Source organism: Lepisma saccharinum, chromosome 2 (assembly GCF_977018435.1).
Source record: "Lepisma saccharinum chromosome 2, izLepSacc3.1, whole genome shotgun sequence".
Classification (NCBI taxonomy): domain Eukaryota; kingdom Metazoa; phylum Arthropoda; class Insecta; order Zygentoma; family Lepismatidae; genus Lepisma; species Lepisma saccharinum.
Genome location: NC_139230.1, coordinates 44,785,393 through 44,804,484, shown reverse-complemented (window position 1 = coordinate 44,804,484; position 19,092 = coordinate 44,785,393). Strand labels below are relative to the sequence as shown.

Here is a 19,092-nt window from a genome sequence, read left to right as displayed (position 1 = left end):
CCTTCATGGCATGGTGCAAAGCACAGGGGAGCACTTTACTTTACTTTACATCAAATCACCCAGTAAAATTTTGGAATGGCACCCACCAATTCATATTTCAATGAAACTTTGTGTATTTGTCAATACTACCAAGGTATGAACACATGCAAAAATTTTCTTCCATAGACCTCATAGTTACTGACAGGAGTGTCCATCCACCCCAAATGGCATCATGCATCCCACAAATCACGTCATGTACCCCCAGGCCTGTAGTCAGGCAGGGACCAGGTGGGGAGGGGGGCTGAGCCCCTTGGAACTGCTGTCAGCCCCCTTGGTGCTGCCATCAGCCCCCCTTGACATTAGGTAAACTATTTTGCATAATTTGTTTGCAGTGAAGAGTGAAAATGTAGACAACTCACAACTTTAAGGATAAATCCAAAGAATATGAACAGCATCTATTACATTCACTCATTTTGTTTATGAGCAGAAGTAGCTGCAAGTATTTAGAATATTCTCTAGACTTCAGAAAGTTCTTTCATAGGGGAGCTTCTTTATCTGCAGGGGAGACCAGGGTGAGTTGAGCATGCTTTTATGTTTATGTTTATGTTTATGTTTACATTTACGCATGCGTCAATTGTGGGAAAATAATTATTACTTTCTTTCACTTCAGATCCAAGAAATGTAATATAAGCATAGTTGAGCGCTCTCGTCGAAAATAAATACTTCTCCTATATGAAGAAATTAGAATGTAGAAATGCTCATTAATGTCGTCGCAGAGCAAGCTGTCCTTTTCCCCACAATTGACGCATGCGCAGCATGCGTTCAGGAGATGCCTGAGATAATATAACAAGGTACCTCCTTCAAAAAGCTCTTCCCCATCAGCTTGGTGTAATTATAATTATTTTAGTAATCCACAGCAATAATTACATGGATTTTATTTTAAGTGCAAATTCACTTGCAATAAAATTACCCTGCGACAATAAGTTACAAATGTGAATTTGACATTTCTATTTTTTTTGGGGGGGGGGTAATGTGCAAGTACTGTGAAGTACATTTAGTACAGCTATTACAGCATACAGGAAATCAATAATACAATGATAATTCCAATAGACCTACATCATCAAAATGACACACTTGCTTTAAATTAAGCAGTATACCAACATTAAGCATTATATTTTAAGAAATGATATTATTAATAAATATATCGAGAATATTGTTTGTCTTCTAATGCAGGTATAGAATAATTCTTGACAATCATCTCATCAAAATGCCAGAAATGCATTTTTGTAACTCATTATTGCGAGCCAAGTGATCAAGAACATTTGTACATCCATTTCCTTGCATACTTGTAATTTAATGGGGTGTCAATACTGTCATAGGATCCTGCAATATTTACTCTGTTACAGCTTCTCATATCGCTAAATATAGTCACTGAAATATAATGTTCAAACCCTCCTCCTCCTACAGAAATCCTTTGACCATTTAAGATTTTATGCTTTATCAAGAGCTTCATGTCTCCCCTCCTCAAATTTAATATTGAATCCCAGTGATGACGCCAGCCTAAATTAAGTGGGGGGCCTACAGATTTCGGAGTCAAGTTCTTGGGGGCTAACTAATATCGGCTAAAAGGTAATTACGTAATACTTTACTACGGTATAATTTTACCAGTGATATACTTTACAGTCAGATCCAAAGATAAATCACTGAGATGTTATGTTGCATTTTGTTCCACAGGCACAAATCTTTTATGTCAAATAAAATGCAATAATTGTATTGCTTTCTTTTCCTAAGCCGTTATTGAGAGGAATAGTATCACAAACTTACTATTCATATGAACAGTAAACAAAATACACCATAAAAAATACACTCATTATCTCGCTGGATATCAATACTACACGTATCACTTTTTCTATGTAGAGAATGTGAGGACTTTTTTCATTCAAACAAGAAAATAACCACACCAAGAAACTATGATAAGGTACGTCTGTTTTTATGAGCCGCTACAACCTTGTTTAAAACCAATGATTTTGCAAGCTCTTTCTCAAAGGACAATATATATATAGAGCATTCAACCTCTCATTACCATTTTGATTATGAAGGCAACACTTGATTTGCCGTAAGCAGTCGTTGATGGGGGTGTGTACATTTCAATAACACAAAGCTTATAAAGTTCGAAAAAGGCAATTTTAAATATTTCAACCATTGCAAGCAGCTGCTGAAGGGTCTTTATTTTGAGTTCCTTTCTGCCTTGGTATGCCATAACTAAACTGTTCAAATTACAACAGTAGGGAGCGGCGAAAGATTGTAGCTTTTCATACATCAGAAAAGCGGCATTAACTTAATAAAGTAGGCATCAAAGAAACAAACCAACTTTGAATAGAAAGTATGTTAATGATGCCATTTTCTCTGCCATGATGAAATATCTTACTTATTTTTGTTCAATGACTGAAATTCAGAACTTAGGGCTAAAAATGGGGGGGAATGCTGTCCACTTAAGGTGCCACTCGCAACGAAGAATAATATTTTTACTATAAATTCACTTCCACTAGGAGACAAGTACATTGATATAAAAGCAATGAATATAGCTGCAACACTTGGACTGGGCACTTTTATTAGTGAAAATAGCTGCTGAAGATTCTAATATTTTTTTTCAGAATATATTGTGCATAAATACTGCACAGAATTGGATCAATAGTTTTAGATTTGCTTCAAAGATTACTCCTTCTGCACAGAATCAAGTTTGTCCACTATGGTGATACTGCAGAATTTTTTTTCTAACCTCACAAATTATAATTAATTTTCATACAATAGGTAAATCTGTTTTTCTTTTTCATTATTTATACATATACACGTATATACCTATATATTTAATTGTTCTTATTTGTATTGATATGTAATCCTTTTCATGTTTATATTTTTATTTTTTTCTCAATGTATGCTCTTTATTCCATTGTATTAATCTCCCAGACAAGGGTCTGTTGTAAGAACGGCCCTAAAGGCTGAACACGCCCGCTCCAATAAAGGTGATATTATTATTATTATTATTATGTAGGATTAGGACTGCGAGCAAGAAAATTGCCCAAGCCTGCTGATATTCACACCGTATTTCAATGATTACTTGATTGAATTTGTATTAAGGTCTATTATATGCACAGAGGCTAATTGGGACGAGAGCTACAACTTCTAGTGGAATTGAATTGTTTCTTAAAGTCCACTTTATGCACAGATAGGTTAATCGGGACTGGACCTACAGTTTAAAGTGGGATCCGAACCACTGTGCAACGTGCCTCCACCGGGTATCAAACTCGGGACCCCTTATTACAAGTTGACGATGTTGTCATTACGCCATAGGGGAAGCCCTTCTAGTGGAATCTAAATGACTTAATGAAATGTTACCTCCACTGGGTTCGAACCTGGGACCCCTTGATATGAAGATAGCAATTCTATCGCTAGACCATAAGGGCTGGGAGGCCAATTTTAATATTTCCAATGTTTTAGCATTTAGGAATTAGGTAGTTTGTGTACTCTCTCATTCTTTAACTGCGTATTTCTCCCTCTCGAATATTTGCAGTGATAAGAATAGGAAGGCTTGTGTTTCTGCAGCCATAAACCTTTGGGTTTAAGAATGCTGGAGAATTAGTTACTTAAGAAGAGATATAACGGTGAAACAAATGAGAGAACATCTCTAACTCTCATGCAGTTGTCGGTACTCTAATGAGGAACTAACAAACAGAAAGGAAACATAATGCTCTTTTACATTTTGAACATCATCCTACTTAGAAAAATTCATTTGTCACACCTATTAGACCTATTCCGAAATATAGTGATACAATTTACAGAGGCTGCCAACAACAATCAAAGAACAATCTCACAGCCACTGAATACATCCATCTTCCAGGCAGGCAGATGATTTTGTAGCAAGTTTGGCGACTCCTGATTAGCAAATTACTTAGTATCAAATGACCAGTGGCCCATTGATTTCAGAACACATTGTAATAAAGTAATCTTGGGATCTAACTGAACTAGAAAATGTACTTGAACATTGTACTTGCCCCAATGGAAGTTTCATAATGGAAAATGGAAATTTTACTTTTTAAGTTTTCGGTTGAAATGCATCTACCGTACTACAAAAATCTAGGGGGGTTACCGGGGGCGCTGAGAGTTGGCTTTGGGGGGGGCTTCAGACCCCCTGTAGCGCCATCCCTGTTGAATACTCCCACCAAAATTTTGGACTTACTGTTAATATTGAAGAGTAGATATTACCAATATCCCCACACTAGATTTTGCAACAGTGCCAATACAAGAGTTGGATATCACCCCTCCCCCATTTAATGTTCACTCCCACCTAACTAAAATTCCCAACATAATCTAAGACTTGACACTGATATTCAAGAGTTGGATATTGTCCCCCAATGTTTAATCCTCAATTCCCCACCATCAGATAGTACATATTAACCATTACAAATCCCTTGGTAGTCTATAAATTGCTATTTATATAGCAGCAGTGTTTAGCTAATAACATAATTCAACTTGTGTCCAATGCTGTACTCTTCATGTCAAATTTCCATCACAAAAAATCCCCCTCTCTAAAAAAAAAAAAGGTTGTCTGTCCACAAAACTGCCTGTGACCTGGTGGAGGCACATAGTGGTTCAGATCCCACTTTAAATTGTAGGTCCAGTTCCGATTAGTCTTACTGTGCATAAAGTGGACTTAAAACACCAAATCAACAACAACAAATTTGTATGTGGGCACCCCTAGCTCTAAATACTTCTTTTTTTCATTTAATGGATTAATATGGTGCACCAAAGGTGTAATCGTCTTTACATTTATTTTAGAAAAATATATAAATACTGAATTTTATATTATTTTAAGGGAAAAATTCCCCCCCAAAAAATTCGATGGCACAGTCTGCACCATGATTCCCTCCTGTGGGCATCCCTGGTTGCTGAGAAACAGAAGGCTAAAGTTTCAGAATTTTGCACACATAGGTTATTTCCAAGACCATGCATAGTGCTTAACAGAAAACGTTATATCACAGAGTCAAATTGGCGTATCAAATTGAATGAGGCATATACTACTGTCAGATTATTTTATATTCCTGTTTCCAAAGCCATTTTAAAATTAAACTTACACCAGACAGAGACTGCATTTAATTGTATAGCATACTTTATTATATACTTTTTTAGATATTCAAGGTCAAATGTCACATCATGTGGCCTTGAAATGGAAATTTCAATATTTTCATATAAAGATATCTGTTATGAAAACTATATTCACTTAGCTTAAGTTATACCATAATTAGAACCAAATTTATGAATTGTTTAACTTAACCTTGTAAGCATAAATTTGACATTTTTTATAATCTTGACAACCCTGTGTATCACTGAGGGCTAAAACTTTACATATGTAAGTTACCACATGTCCTCTACCATCCTACCAAATTTCATGACTCATTTGGATGATTTGGCATAGAATGACCCATATGCATGTACAGAAAACTTGTTTTTAAAGAAGATTTATTAGTAGAAGCAGTCCAAATCCCACTAATTTTATTTCACAGCCTTTCAGAACGTAAGCTTCAATTCGAAAAAACAATGGCATGATAACTGCTCTGCCATCCAGTGATAATGCAAATTTAGTAATGTGAGAGGTTCACACAAAAAGATCAACATTATGTACAACACAATAATATTTTTCTGACTCTCAGTGTAAAGGAATCTTGGTGAGAACTTTCTTCAAATGAAATATACATAATTATATGTATGAACTTTTGAGGAAAAAATCAAAGTGATATGCCGATTTGACTCATATAGGTACCGCGTGAGGCACCTAAAAGTACCACCTGAAATAGCGAAGAAACCAGAAACAGTAGCGATGTGAGGTTTGCGGGAAACAATAATATCAAATGGGGCTCGTAAATCGAAGGTATGGGGTGGGTCGAAAAATATCGACAAATGGGGCATCTGGAGCAAAGTCATATATTTTTAAATGGAACGATATACAATAACATGCATAATATAAAAGAGCACACGCAGAGAAACACAACGCCGTTGGTCTCATTCATCTACTGCACATAGGAACGAAGATATGGCCATGTGAAAATATGTAAACAAACTAACAAGTGGCCCACTTGACCGTCAGTACCACGGCATGTAAGACTTCTCGGGTGCCTGACAGAACTGCCTTTACGCAGAGCAAGTTTAGATAGCAGGTCCACGTGATCTTGTTAGTTCATAGCAAGCAGTCGTAGTGGTAAGAGCGAAGATTATGGTGTTCACAAACATAGAAAAAGCGGACATGATCCTGATTTATGGGGAATGCCAAAAGAATGCCTCAGAAGCCTACCGTGTGTACGCAGAGAGATATCCGGACAGACGACAGCCATCTCGACATCTGTTTGGTAAGTTATTTATTAAATTAAGAGACACCGGAAGTGTAACACCATGAGCACGTGTGCGGAACAAGACAACTACAGGTGAGGCAGGTGCAACAAATGTTCTCGCCGCTGTTGCTGTGAATCCGCAAGTTAGCTCCCGTGAAATTGCCAGAGATGCTGTGATGAGTCAGCGAAGTGTATTGCGCATTCTGCACACACACAAGTTTCACCCATATCATATCTCCCTCCATCAGGAACTTCACGGGAATGATTTTATGGACCGTGTTCGGTTTTGCACATGGATGTTACGACACGACACACCCGATTTGTCACGTATCCTCTTCACTGATGAGGCAACTTTTACCAATCATGGAAATGTCAACCTAAGGAACATGCACTATTGGTCGGTGACAAATCCACATTGGCTTCGCCAAGTGGAACGCCAGCGCCCATGGAGTGTGAACGTGTGGTGTGGTATAGTGGGTGAACATCTCATTGGCCCTTTTTTTATACAAGGGACACTGAATGCTGACCGATACATACAGTTTTCACAACATGAACTGCCTGTACTATTGGAGGACATACCACTTCAGACAAGGAGGGAAATGTGGTACCAACATGACGGGTGCCCAGCTCACAGTGCAAGATGCGCTACAGCATGTGTGGGAAATACATTTCCAAATCGTTGGATTGGATGTGGAGGGCCTGTCAAATGGCCGGCTCGTTCCCCAGATTTGTCACCGTTAGACTTTTTCCTGTGGGGAAAGCTGAAGGACATTGTCTACCGGGATGTGCCAACAACTCCAGAGGATATGCAACACCGCATTACTGCGGCCAGTAGGGACATTCCCTACGAGATGCTACATTCTGTGCAACGATCTTTGCGTGGGCGCCTCGTTGCCTGTATCGCAGCTGAGGGCCACCACTTTGAACACACACTTTGACAGGTTTTCGCTTCTTACGCAATGGTTCTTCGCAGTGGCGTACGCAAGGGGGGCGGGTTACAGGGTTTAACCCCCCCCCCCTTGAGCTTGTGAAATGTTATGAAAAATTCTGTGGAAGAAGTAATTAAATGGCCAACTTACCACAGTCAAAGATCTAGGACAATACTATTACTACTACTACTACTACTACTAATAATAATAATAATAATAATTTGAATTATTATTTCCAGGCAGCACGAAGAATAGCACAGCATTCCAAACACATGCGTCTTTCAGAGAGAAAGCCTTGAAAATGAACATGTATTCTTGAAAATAAAATATAAGGGCAACTATGATTTAAAAGAGAGAAAGCTTGTTTTATATCTCAGTTGCAACAATGTTCAATACACTGGCGTACGCAGAATTTTTTTTCAGGATGGGCTGGAATAGTAAATGTGGATAGCACATGCCTTCGTTTTGGAGATTTTCTCAAAATTTTGGTAGGGTCTGTAACCCCATCAGCCAACCCTCTATGTTCAATGAACATGTATTTTTTTTGTGTGAACAATGAGAATTAACTAAAGAAAGTTCTTGGTTCGTTGTAAGCGGCTAATGTATAGACAAAGGCTAGGCGGACAAGAACAGTCACCAGTCCGCCTTCCCATTGTTTACCGCAGCATGTTTGAATGTCTCTCTTTTAAAATGTCTCACCTTGTTGACTAGACAATTATTCAAACGACAATAAGCTTAACTATTGTAAAATGTTTTGTTGGCAAGAACAGAGAGACAATCCAGATGTGAATTATCAGGACATTTATGAGGAGAAGAAGCTGGAAAAATTCCAACCAATTCCGGGAATCGAACCCGGATCTCCCGCGTGGTTGTCAGACGCTCTACCGACCAGACTACCGCAGCTCCTTGGATGAGTTCCATACTTTAATTATTTTAATTTATTTTAATATATTTTCTTGTTTTTATGGATTTTCTTCACACTTAAAATGTCTCACCTTGTCTCACCTCGTTGACCAGACAATTATTTCGTAACAAAGAAACAAAAAAATGCTCCCAGAATTTGATAAAAATCGAATGACTAGAAAGTGATATTGTTCTATTGCTTTCGTAAATACTATATTTATGTAGATCTCTAGTACTTAATAGTAGTAGTGGTATTAGTAGTATTTTTAGTAGTAATTCAGCTAATTAATTAATTAATTATAAGTATTATTAATTAATTGTGATTATTATTATTTAATTAAAGTATAATAAAACAATGGTAATGTGAATTTGGAGACAGTTTTAGAAATAAACCCCCCCTTAATAAAATCCTGCGTACGCTACTGGTTCTTCGACATACTGTCATGGTCATTTTCATTATGCTGTAACACTGTCAAATACATGGTGCTGACGATGTCTACTGTATTTATTCTTCCTTTAACACGTTCTGTCTTCATCTTGTCCAATGGCTTCCGACATCTCACTGTACATGCCGTGGTACTGAAGGTTGTACTGGTTAGTTTGTTTACATATTTTCACATGGCCATATCTTCGTTCCTATGTGCAGTAGATGCATGAGACCAACGGCGTTGTGTTTCTCTGCGTGTGCTCTTTTATATTATGCATGTTATTGTATATCGTTCCATTTAAAAAAATATGACTTTGCTCCAGATGCCCCATTTGTCGATATTTTTCGACCCACCCCATACCTCCGATTTACGAGCCCCATTTGATATTATTGTTTCCCGCAAACCTCACATCGCTACTGTTTCTGGTTTCTTCGCTATTTCAGGTGGTACTTTTAGGTGCCTCACGGTATATAACCTTTTCTGTTAAGCACTGCAGGCCTTGGCAATGACCAGCCTGCTGTTTCTCACTAACTGTGAGGTCTAGAGAAGAAATTTTTTGCATATATTCATACCACTTGTAATTTAAATCTGTGGGTGTCATGACCTGGGTGATTTGACATGGAATCAGTCCATTTCTTATTCCTCTTTTATTCTTTTAATGTGATTTCTTTGGACTAACCTGAGGAAGGGTCTGGCAATGAATCTGAAATATCAGTTTTTGAATCGATTGATTGATTGAGACCCCTCGATTGCAAGGTAATGACGCTACCACTGCGCCATGGGGGAGGCCCACAATAATGTTTATATGTTTGCAATAAATATTGTAGATAGGAAGTAATGAATTGCATTTTGAAATTCTTTAAAAATAATTCTCTACATCATGGTTATCTATCAAAGTATTTACTGCTTGGTTGATGATCACATTGTGATGAAAATACAAATAACACCAAATCATATGAATTGAGATTTCGGCCTATGTATGTGACCAGTGGCCACCCACCATTGTGAGGAAATTGGGGAGATATCAATATTGATATCCGACATGCCAGTCAAAAGCAATTATACCTTCTGAATATGTTAAGATCACTCGACTATTATTGTGCAAATGATAAGCCAACAAGACTAATGTTTAGACAACATTTTAAGAAATTTAGATAAATCTAGTTATGAAATTGGAATATTTAATACATTTTACTTATCAGATCATAAAGGCCTGTGGTTCAAAGTAAATACTAATATGCCTCTGAACAATACACATACCCAGATCAAATCTGTTAGGTTAATTAATGATGACAGATTGAATACACTGAGAAACAAACTAAAAGAAATTGATTGGTTTTACTTAATTACTTCCTGTGCAAATGTAGACAAGGCTTTCGACAATTTTATCAACGCTATTTCCAAAATATACAATGACTGCTGCCCCAGAGTCCTTAAGAAAGAAAAACCAATTAAGGCAAAACTAAAACAAAAGCACCTAGGTGAATGGTATACTCCTCAATTAAAAACACAACTCATGATGCATTATTATGGATATAAAAATAATAAGGTGGATAAGGCTAGATATTTGAAAATTAAGAGCATTTATAAGTCAAAAATAAAAGAAGCCAAGCTTGCTGCAAACGATCACTTCATTAATAATTACAATAATAAATGTAAGGCAGCTTGGGATATTATTAAAACTGAGCTAGGCAAAGTGAAGTACAAACCAAATGAGAATATCTCAATTACCCCAGATGAATTTAATGACTTCTTTGTCACGTCTGAAAACTGTGATCCCACAAAAATCAATGCTGCAAAAGATTGTATCCACGGTGATGTAAATGGTCTACCGATATCACATGACAATGGTAGTAATCTGCCTAGATTCAGATGGTATGAAGTTAAGCCAATGGATATTATTAAAGCAACACAAAAATTAAACAATTCAAAATCTGAGGATTTCTATGGTTTATCAAACTTTGTTTGATGTTATGCAGTACCCACTTACTACTCTTATTAATTGGATGTTTGACAGTGGGTGTTTCCCCTACATGTCTCAAAGTCTCAGTTGTTGTTCCAATACATAAAAAGGGATATAAGTCCAATCCAAGTACTTACTGTCCAATATCACTTGTGCCTATTCTATCAAAAATTATAGAACACTGCGTACATATTCAGTTAGATGAGTATTTTTCAAATAATAATTTATTCACAAATGCTCAGTATGGTTTTAGAGCTCATTCATCCACCACAAAAGCAAATGAAAGCATTGTTGCAACAGTACTGGATGCTTTTAAATCTAAACTTTCTGTGAGTGCAACACTTACTGATTTAAGTAAGGCTTTTGATTTAGTTTCACAGCAAATGCTGATAAAAAAGGTATGCTCATAAGGTATCCTAGAAGCTGAACTCTCTCTCATAAAATCGTATCTATCAAATAGACAGCAGATGGTCAGTATGAACAGTAAACAATCAGATCTCCTAAATATTGAAAGCGGAGTGCCCCAAGGTTCTGTTCTTGGTCCTTTCATTTTTAACATTTATGTAAATGATCTCCCCAGCTTCATACCCCATAAAACAGTTTTGTATGCAGACAATACTACTTTCCTCACAATTGGCAATAATAAATACATACTTGAAGAACTGGACGAAGAAGTAAAAGAGAAGTCCACTCTCTGGTTTGAAACTAATCAATTGACTATTAATCAAAACAAAACAAAGAAAATAATCTTCACACTAAATAAGGACATTGAATGTACCTCAGTAAAGCTTCTTGATCTACATCTAGATTCAAAATTATCCTGGTATGTGCAAACAAACAAATTATGCTGCAAACTGGCCAGAGTCATCTTTTTATTAAATAAACTTAGATCCTGCGTAAGTGAAAATTTATTGGTACAATAAATTATTATGCTTTTTTTCACCAAAATTTAACATAAGGGGTTTTATTATGGGGTAACTTGTCAACTGCTGGCAATGTATTCATTTGGCAGAAAAATTCAGTAAGAAATATGGCTGGAATATTCAACCAATATAAAATAATGACTGTTCCATGCCTATACATATTTGTAACCTCTTGACTTTCTTGGCCTATCCATTAGTGCAATGATCTGTGAAATAATGGTCTGTGAAACAATGCCTATATCAGTACAGATACAAAAAAGAAGTGCAGAGACCATTGTTTCACAGATCATTGCACTAATGGATAGGCCAAGGAAGTCAAGAGGTTACAAATATCTGTGTTAAAACTGATAATATAGAATTCATGACCCATGCTTTATGCAACATAAATTGAGCACCTACTATTTTCCCAAGAATCTTTGTGGTGTACTTTCATTAGTAAAATTACTGTCACATATACAGCATAAATACTTTGAACAAGTAACTGGTCAGCTGACTATTGAGAATTCCCAAACACAATAAAGCATTGCCACAAGGTTTCAGAGAAGTTTTGCCCCTAATTGCTCTTGTGCTTTCCTGCCTACAACGTGAGAAGAAGGAATTTCCAGATCAGTTTTCCAGACAAAATATAATTAGCAGGAAGAATAATTGTGGGTACATATCAAAGGCACTTCACCATAAATGAAATCAAGAGGCTGCAATATGGAAATTCCAAGAAATGTAAAATTGACTTATTTATTTCAGCAAAAGACAGCTTTTGGTTGCAAATCAATAGGCCAGTTCTCAATCTAGAAAAGGAAAGTGATCTGATAAGTTACAATTACTCATGTAATTTAGGTGCCACAATTACTGGTACTAGCACAATTGCCAAGCGGTAACAGCGTAACTTTCATTACGTTACTTTCCAACCCTGCCACACTACAAATTATACCACCCTTAAGAGCAGTGGTGGTGATTGGGTTCCAAAACTGGGGGGGCAAGAACAATTTACTTGCTCTTGATACATAAGGTTTAGCATAGTTTGGGAGCAAAAGTGGAAAAAATTGGGGGGAACCGCCCCCACCACCACTGCTTAACCCCTCAAGCCAGTTCAACGTACACGTGTACGGACTCTCATAGTGCTTCTAGAGGCGGTTCGATGTACACATATACGTTCCCTGTAGTAGTGAAGAAATGAAGCATATTCTGCATCTGTTGTTTTCCCACATGAATGAAAACGCATGTAACTCAAGAGCAGACTGCAATGTGCTACCATCTGTTGGTTTTCCTTCCAATTACATGAAATTATGTGAGATTGCATCACTTTATTAAGTAAAAAAAAAAAAACAGATGAGAAATGGCGTCGCACGAGCGGGTAAAGGGCATCGAAGCGGACGAAATTTGTGCGTTTTTAGAGGAAAGTGACAGTAAAGGTTCAATTTATTCATTTCTATCTACAAGTGAAAGTGAAGTAAACTATTCAGAAACTATGCAGAACAGGAAGTAGATAGTGTCAGTGATAGTGAAGGCGAATTAGATGGCATTACATCCTCACCTGTTGCATCATCGAATGTAACCTGGAACTGGAAGGAAGTTGACAACTCCTTCAAAGCAAATAAACTTGCGTTTTGAGAATTGTGCGGTCCCCAAAAAGGAGTCAATAATGTTCTTGATGCCTTTTTGTTGTTTTTTGACAAAGAAGTTGTAGAACTCATTGTCAGAGAAACTAACTTATATGCCGACATTTATATTCAACAATGCACATTGAAACCACGTTCAGGAATGCGTAAATGGCAACCAGTTACCGTGGAAGAAATATATCCTGTTCTATGGATATTTGTGCTTATGGGTGTAGTTCAAAAAAATTTATTGGTGTTTGATTTTGAAGTAGGACTGTGTTTCGAAGCATGTTTTAAACTGTACCACTCAAAGGTGGACTTCTAAACTAACAAGAACACAAGACAGAAGGAGTACTTTGTAAGCGCAACATGTAAGTTTTTTATTTTTGTTATTATAGTATAAATGTCATTATTTATACATTTTTATGTAGTGTGAAGTTTCGTTTACAAGTCCTGAAAATTTCATTGTAATTGAGCAAATGGTTTTTAAGATATGTTCAATTTTGTGACATTACGCGAAAATTGCTGTTTCAGTGATTTAAAATTACCACCTCTCACAGCGGCTGATGGATATTTAACTCACGGCTTGAAGGGTTAAGAGTGCATAACAAATATTTACCCAGATCCTTGCAAAAACGGAACTATTACACATGAAGATTAATATATTTAAACATAATATGAACTATTTTACTTATTAGTCACACAAGTCTTACTTTGAATGCATAAGTATAGAGTAGAGAAGGGTAAGACTGCATGTCGAGGGAGACTGCGAACGTTTTTTTAAGGTGAAAATCGTACTGCTCCAACGTCACTGTGCCACTAACCGTGGATGTTAGTCAAGACATGCTGGTAGTTTGTTGTACTGAGAGAGGACACGAGAAGAATTTTAAGCTGTTAACTATTTATTTTGATACTAAGTTTTCTTAGAGTTTCTTCACTGTAAATGTAGAGAATATCACGTTGATTCATAGAACTGTGGATGTTAGTCAAGACATGCTGGTAGTTCGTTGTACTGAGAGAGGAAAGCAAGAAGAATTTTAAGCTGTTAACTATTTATTTTGATACTAAGTTTTCTTAGAATTTCTTCACTGTAAACGTAGAGAATATCACGATGTTGATTCATAGGAGCAGCTGTGTTGATGCAGAGTCCACCTGTGTATTTGGTTTCATTGCATTGTGCAATGGCTCAACAGCATCACATGCTTTGTTCCCGATTGCAGCGCGGGGCAAGACTGCACAATAAATTCCAAGTGAACAGATATTTTACAAATCTGCAGTAATTATTGGATGGATATAAATTTCAACCATGCTGTATATTTACTATGGATGAATCTGGTATAAGCAAAGTTCCTTGGAAACCTCCGAAGGTGATAAGTGTGAAGGTTGTTAGTGGACAAACCATCACTGCTGTATGCCATATGAGCGCTTCAGGAAGTTTCATTCATTCCTCCTGCATTCATCTTTCTACAGAAGAGAATTAAAGCAGAGCTACTTGATGATGCCCCTTGGGGGTACTGCCATCTGCTATTGATATGATTATGAAAATGAACATCCTTGTTGAAGAAGACATATAAAGCTGACTGGCTTCGTCAAAAGAAGAGTACAGTCGCCCTGCTTGTGATCAGAAGTACAGCGAACTCCCAGTCGAGGATTGGATTCAGTGTGCCACATGTGATGAATGGTGGCACGAAAACTGCACCTCGTATGAAACAGGAACCTTCATTTGTGATTTGAGTTAGTGATCCCTCAGTCGAGGACTTGATTCACTGTGCACATCTGAGGAGGGCACAACAAATGCTTCTCATATGAAAGAGTAACTTTCTTCAGTGATGTGTGTTCCTTTTCATAGAACCTTCAAATGAATATGACTCTGTTTAGAAAGTGTTAGTACGATGCTCATTCTTACCTGAACGTGATCGCAGACTTACCCCACCGTGCGGGTAATACTGCTCGTTTGCATGGTCATGCTTTTCGTTTGTTTTCTGCTGAAATATTGTTTATTCGGAAATTTACTGTATGTTGGCAAAGGATAGTGCATTTTGTGTAACATTTTCCGTATGTTACTATAGATTCATAACTTCAATAAAACATAATGAACAAAAACTGCACAGTCTTGCCCCACCTTACTCTATATTTATAGTGTTTTTTTCTGGTGGTGCACAATGGTACTCCGTACAGATGCCTTTTTACAGGTGATCATTTATGAACATACCACAATATTTTTAGTAGTTCTTATGATGAAAGCAACAACAAACCAAGTTGAGGAGCACTGGAACATCCCCCCCCCCCCAGAAAAAAGAGAGCACTATGTGTATATTACCCAAGAGTAAAAACAAATGCAGCCAGAGGGGGATATTCTCATTGATGTACTCACGTTTTTTACAATAGGGGAACGAGCATGTTTTCTTTTTCTTCTTTATAGTCATTCTGGTACATTGTACCTTCTGCATTTGGCGCTTTGTTTTTAGGAATGGAGATATACAAAAAAGGGGGTTATGACCCCTGCTGGGAATACCCCTCATCCTTCTTAGAAATACCACCTCGAATGTAACAATAATGTTTCTTCTAATGTACCAGAACCATTCTCGGTCACTGTCAACTTAAGTTCGATGTTGACAGCCTGCTATTGTTAAAACTAACATTAAAAAAAATAATTTAATATGCAGCTTCAGATTTAGTTCGGGCAAGTTTTACACCTTACACGCCATTAGGTAGTATTCTTTCTAACGAAAATAAAGTCCAAAGTGGGGGTTCTGAACCTCATAATCCCACTCCGGTGGCGTATGGTGCATGCCGCCGGCAACTGCCATAACAATGACCTACCTCACTCTCCCTCCCTTTGTAGTAAATCTCCGATGAACCAGTTGAACTAGTCAGCCTATTTCTTGCAGAACAAATTCGAAGTTTCTAGATGGTAGTGTTTCTCGATGCTATGCTATATTTGGTGTTCAAAGTTACAACTTCCGTAATCTCGATGCTTTCGGTGGACAATTAAGTTTTAAACTCACTAACTGTCACTTTATCGTCAACTTCGGTGTTACGCCACACTAATTATAACAGATGACAATTTTCAACCTTGCTCCAGTTTCGATTCCTTTCCTGCTTCAGGATAACCTGTGCACACAACTCTCCCAGCACACGGACTGCTTGCAGCAAGTGACAGGAAGTCGGCGTCGACGACAGAGACGTGTCTACGGGGCAGAACCTTTGACGTCACTTACGAAGCTGTTACATGATTGGTTCAAATAGGGAAGGAAAAAAGAAGATCGCAAACGATGTTTGCTTTTCAGCCTAGAACTAGCTAGGGAGGTTGCATTCCTTGCGATGACGAACGGCTAAGATTGATTAAAGACTACGTGATACTCAGGAAAACTAAAACGTGTGATTCCTCTGCTTGGTTCGCCTCTGAACTTTTACTTGCCCTTAGGAACCAAAAGGAGGATGGAATATCTATAAAAAAAATAATAAAAAATAAAAAACTAATGAAAACTCGCAACTTTATTGATTTACTAAATACATAGAATACAACGGCGGTAACACGAACGAAATAAAAAAATCCTAAACGGTTTTGATCAGTTAATAACTCAGAGGCAAAATTCTAACATAATCTTTCAAAGTAAAACATGACTCACTACATGCAGAGGACCTGTAGATTATTTTTTCTTCAAAGATACGGCCTGAAATTCACCCCCCCCCCCCCCCGCTCTCGCTCTCTCCACCGGCTTGTTCTCTTCCCAATCTCACTCCAGAATGCTGTCACTCTCTAACATTTCTCACCATGTCTCGTGAAGAAGTTCAATGTATCCTATCGTCAATGCCAGAAAATCGTGCAAATAGTCCTGATGAATTCATTTTCCTCAAAAATGCTGGTTCTTCCCTCGCCATCCCTTTGTCCCTTTTATTAAAAAAAGGTGCTTCAATTAGGGTATATTCCCGGATCCATGAAAAAGCTAATGTGGTGCCGGGTATATGCTGTTGCTTCTTGTAGACCCATTTCCCATTTAACACTACTTTCTATCGTCTGTGAAAAAAATATTAAGAACCGCCTTTCGAATTTACCTCCCCTAGCATAAATACAACACAGCACAGCCTCTTACCACGCAGCTCCTGCTTAATCAACTTGAGCATTTTATTATCTTATGCTATCACGTCTATATCCGAAAACTCCCAACTGAATGTAATATATCTTGATTTTTCGAAAGCTTTTGACTCTATAAACTTCAATTAGCTGCTACATAAATTATCTAACAGATTCAATACGATAAATTTCTTTCTCTGCTCAAACACTATTTTCAAAACAGACAACAAAACGGAACTTCTGTTTCTTATCATGCTCTTTCTTCTGATGTATGCCAAGCATAGGCGTCGATTTCTTTCGATATTTGGGTTGCTGTCGCTAGTTTCTGAGTCCAACATTTCAAAATACTGAATTCTAAAATAGTATTTAGGGCCATCCCCTGAAAGAAACACTCGACACACTCCTGTACATCGCTTTGCAGATCATTTCCTCTAGGAGATGACATCTCCCGGCATCCGCCCTCACTTCGAGCACTGAGTATTCGCACGCTTCTTTCTCCATTCTCTCACAGTGTCATAATATACCATGCGCTTTTCTAAATTCACTGCATGTTCGAAATGAGAAATGCTGAAATAGAGAAAAGGCACTGACATATAGGGCGATGCCAAGACTCGGCTGACTCCACATTGTTGAAGTGCCCATTTCAGAGTAGAATCCAAAGCCCCTCGGTTTCGGTGCCCGTGATCCCAAGGCAATGTTCTTGGACCTCTTCTCTTCATCCTGTACCTTGATGATCTTCCAGAATATTTTTCCGGCTCGTATAGAAGCTGTTTGTTCGCTGATGTAAAATCTGAAATTTCAGTGACATGACACTTCTAAAAAAGAATTCAAATTCTCTAATAGAGTTGTGTGAAATATGGAATTTGAAACTTAATGCTCAAAAATATACTACGATGTGGAGGCCGGAATATTTTCAGGGATGACAGTCACATTTAATATAGTCCTAAATACCGTACAAATTGCCTATGCAGTTTTCTTGTTCACTGGGAAAGGTAGAATGTTGAAAATGTCACAATATTCGTTGAATTTTAGTTGAATTGTTTATCAATATCCGGGGAAAGAAATAAGGCCCTCGGAAGTCGCCCCCCCCCACGCAACTGTCACCTCTCAAATCTTTTAATCCCCAAGGTTCTTTTTGCGCTCCCTATCCTGCGTTGCCCTATATTGCTCCTTCCTTGCCTGTATTTTTCATCACTCCTATCTTCCGTCACCCCTATCTTTCATCGCTTTCTTATCTTTTGCCGCCCCCATATCTTTGGTCACCTCTTATATTTCGTCGCCCCTATTTCTCGCCCCCTATCTTTCGTTGCCTCTTTATCTTTTGTCACTCCCATCCTTCGTTACTTCCCTATCTCTCGTCGCCTCCTATCTTTCGTCGCTCCCTATTTTTGGCGCCCCTATCTTTCGTTGCCCTCCTCTTTTTAGCGTGAGTGGCAGGGCCTTGCGGTGTGTGTGTCGCAAAATTCAATGCCTTATTTCATTCTAATTGCGCAAAGACCCCCATCGGGTTTCCTCAATGCCCTCAGCTCAGTCGACATCGTTCCCTATGGGCTATTTGAGGATATGTTGCCGTATAATGCATCAATATATTACTTTACATATTCCAGATTATTGGGGAGACGCGCTCCTGTGGACAGATCATAGCGTGCGCAAACCCTTGATGAAAGTTCAGTCGGAGAAAGAAAAACCTCATTCAATCTCACTGTTTTATTGTACTGATTGGTATTAAACAGGGACGTAAATAGTGTTTGACCGGACCCACCAAAAATAACTATTAGAAGAAGCCCAGCTTCCGTGGTATACAAACGTTATCTGTTCCCCTCCACTTTTATTTTCCTTCTCTGTCGTTGAGACTAATTTACATATAAACATGATTTGGTACAGCAGATTCAAATGAACTACTCATAATTT

At 37.8% G+C, this 19,092-nt stretch overlaps 1 protein-coding gene across 2 annotated transcripts in view; it reads right to left on the bottom strand.

The window, feature by feature from the left end:
• LOC145984425 (uncharacterized) overlaps positions 1 to 16,203 on the bottom strand; it is a 99,920-nt gene extending 83,717 nt beyond the window's left edge. For both annotated transcript variants that reach the window (XM_083118088.1, XM_083118089.1), the window contains exon 1: positions 15,927 to 16,203. The gene's annotated coding sequence lies outside the window, so the exon portion shown is untranslated. The remainder of the gene's footprint in view (positions 1 to 15,926) is intronic.
• Positions 16,204 to 19,092: the final 2,889 nt, after the last annotated feature.